Below are 3,208 nucleotides of genomic sequence, written 5' to 3'. Positions count from 1 at the left end.
GTTCAAGGTCAAGACGATGCCTCACTTCACTGCTTGTCTATTGTGTTATTCATTTATGATATCACCCATCAACTTTATAACTATGCTGTATGACATGCTTGCCTTATGAAAGATCTGTAAGCTCCATTACATGGACTCACTGGAAAATATATTCTCTCTGTCTCAGTCCTGACATGGGATGAGGAGCACCTGTGCCTCACTTTGTCTGTCTTTAATATTTCCCACAATCACAAGGATGCTCCTAAGGATCTGTTCGCGGACCCCCTCACCCCGACACTTCTATCAAACTTCAAGAGTCATCTCAGCTATTCCTATTTTCAATGCTTTCGCAAAATTAAAACATGCTGACTCAATGAAAATCATTTCAAACATTCAATAATTGACCTTTATTTATCTAATCTTTTATTGTCCTTCTAAATATGTTGGTAACTTTGGATTTAATAAGAATGACTGAACCAAATTAAATTAATATAGTCTCATAATTTTTGCATGTTTTTAAATTATAACATACCTTCACCACTCTTTTGTCACATATTTTGTTTATGAATGTTTCTTTATCCTGAGAACTTTTCCTTTTTAATATAAAACCCCCTGAGATTTACATAAGGTCACAGAGATTGTAAACAGAATTAATGTTTTTTTTAGGACTCTCTAAACTTGGAATAGTTTTGTTTTTTGGATTTGTTTGGGGTTTTTTTGCTGCTTTTGTTTAAATAAAAAATGTAAAGGGGTTTTCAGTAACAACTCTCATTCTTCTTAGGTTATAATCACTAAAATACCTGGAGGTTGTGGTACTTTTTCTTCAACTAAGTTTCATGAAAGTAGAATGTACTGACCCTATAAACAAACCTCATTACACCCCCTAACAATTTCTGTGAAAGTGATAATTTCCATAAAAGTCTTTTTTTTTCTCTTACATAACAATAACTGGCATTAATCTTTTGCTCTGAAGGATGCAGAAAACTAGAGGACAATCCCATTTGCTTGTTTGCCAGATTACAATCCAGTTGGGGAGGTAATTTGACCTTTAAACCACACAGATATATCCTTTCTGTCTTTTGGTAATCAGGAAAAACTTCAGGATGTGTACGGTCTTACTCCATCTTGGAGAATCAGATGAGTTGACAAAAGATTTTCCAGAATAAAAGAATAGCCCTCAGTAAGGCACAGATCAATGATGCATACAGTTTCTTACTAAGACTGAAGAAAGAACATGGAAAGGATTCTAGAGATCACATCAGGCAGCTAGCAGCCTGGTGGGGATTATATTCCAGGACAAGAGAACCACAGAGAACAAGATGCTTCTTCTGAAAGCTCTTTCTGGGAGAGCGCACAAGGACGCTGCAGTTGAGGAAGACTTCATTCACTCGTGTCCCTGTGCTTAGATCGTGGTCATCCAAATACTTCCAGTTTCTGTAACATAAGAGAGGCCCCAAATCCTATCTGAAGCCCTCTGAGTCAACTGTATTTCAGAATTCACTTAAAAAATGTTTAGAAAGGTTAGTACACTATATACAGCTTATTACCTTCACCTAGGTCTACTGCTGCACTGTATTTCCAGGGACATAGTATTACTACAGCAAAACACAGAACTAGTCCCACAAAGTGGGATAAGGGAAACCAACAGCTGCCCTCAAATCACTTCAAAGTCACCTTTCTTTTTTTAACCACTTGAATTAACAAAACCACTACTGGTTTTTCAGAGCGTTTAGATTTTAAAATTGTTGATGAAGGATTGTGGACCAGAAATACTTGACTGTTTTCACTCCAATCCCTTGACAAAACTTGAATTTTTAACAGTGTCAATTCTGCTCTTAAATAAAGGCCTTGAGAAGAAAAGAAAGCAAGAGACAGAAAGGAAAACTTTAGCAACATCTGGTAAAACAATTAAAAATGGTAATGAAGGTCTTTGGAAGGTCTTTAGAACAGCACAGTGGCCAGGAACTCAAATATTTATTTCCTTCAAGGCAATAATTAAAGGTTTGATAACTTAAGCACCCAGAAAGGGAGGGGGGGGGGCCGGCTAGTCCCTTCCAGCTATTTCTTGCTCTATCACTTTTTATAGCAAAACATTTTTTTCTTTTAAAATAAAGTATACACTACAGAAAGACATAACAAAATTCACATCTATTTCTTCCCTTAATCTCCTCTCTCCTCAGCTGTTACTGTTTTCACCACAGACTGAATCTGGAACGGTGCTGTCCAATAGAAACACAAGCATAAGCAACATGTAATTTTAAATTTAAAGCATAAAAAGAAAACAAGTAAAATTAATCTTTATATACTTTAATCTACTTTATCCAAAATAACTTTATCTCAACATATAATCAGTAGGAAAATTTTTACTGCTGTACATACTCAAGTATAAGCCAACCCGAATATCAGCCGAGAGACCTAATTTTACCACAAAAACTGCATTAAAAATGTACTGAAAAACTTGGCTTATACATGAGTACATACGGCAATCAGATTTTACCTTTTTCCCCTACACCATTTTTCAACATGCATTTTATACTTAAAACACAGACACACATTCAAGCTAATCTCAGACTACCCACATTTAAAGTACTCAAAAACCACATGTGGCTTGTGTAATGAACTACACAAATTCACACTTGCCCCATTCTCGTTTTTGCTCAGTAAAATCATAAAATACTAAGTGATCTTCATTTACTCTTTCCTTTCTCCCCAGCCATTCCTTATTCATTTGAAATGCATATCAAATTACTTGAGGAAGAGCAATCTATGATTTAAATAATTTTAAAATGTCTTTTCTTCTTATATCACATTTGCAAATTTATGATTTCAAAGTACTGTCTTTGTACAGCAGCAAAGACATTTCTTTCTTTCAGTTATTTATTTTAGGCTATCTCAAAATTATAGTATAACTACTGTAACTTTATTAATAAAATAATCCATCTCATGTCATTTCCTTTACCCTCACTTAAGCTAATGTAGATTAGCTCTGTATTAACAATGATTCATGATCTTTTTTTTCCATGGTTAAAATCTGTTCTATTTGAAATACTAAAGGACTCAGATTGCTGTATAAAACTCTTTTAAAAATGTGTTTGCTGAAAATCTTATCAGTGGGTGCCCGCTTTACTGACACAATCACTGAAGACAAATGTGTGCATAAGTAAATGTGGTGAAGAGAGCTAATGGTGCCCGGCTATCAAAAGATATAGTGTCTGGGGTCTTAAAGGCT

The 3,208-nt window shown here is 34.9% G+C and overlaps 1 protein-coding gene across 1 annotated transcript in view; it reads right to left on the bottom strand.

Annotated features, from left to right (window-relative positions):
- Positions 1 to 3,208, bottom strand: part of LRP6 (LDL receptor related protein 6) — a 168,821-nt gene that overhangs the window by 45,224 nt on the left and 120,389 nt on the right. The gene's annotated exons all lie outside the window — the stretch shown is intronic.

This window comes from Echinops telfairi, unplaced genomic scaffold (genome assembly GCF_000313985.2).
Source record: "Echinops telfairi isolate 266 unplaced genomic scaffold, ASM31398v2 ScPeMD7_1957;HRSCAF=2489, whole genome shotgun sequence".
In the NCBI taxonomy this organism is placed as follows: Eukaryota; Metazoa; Chordata; class Mammalia; order Afrosoricida; family Tenrecidae; genus Echinops; species Echinops telfairi.
The sequence above is the reverse complement of the archived record's forward strand: the minus strand, read 5'-3'. Positions and strand labels throughout refer to the sequence as shown.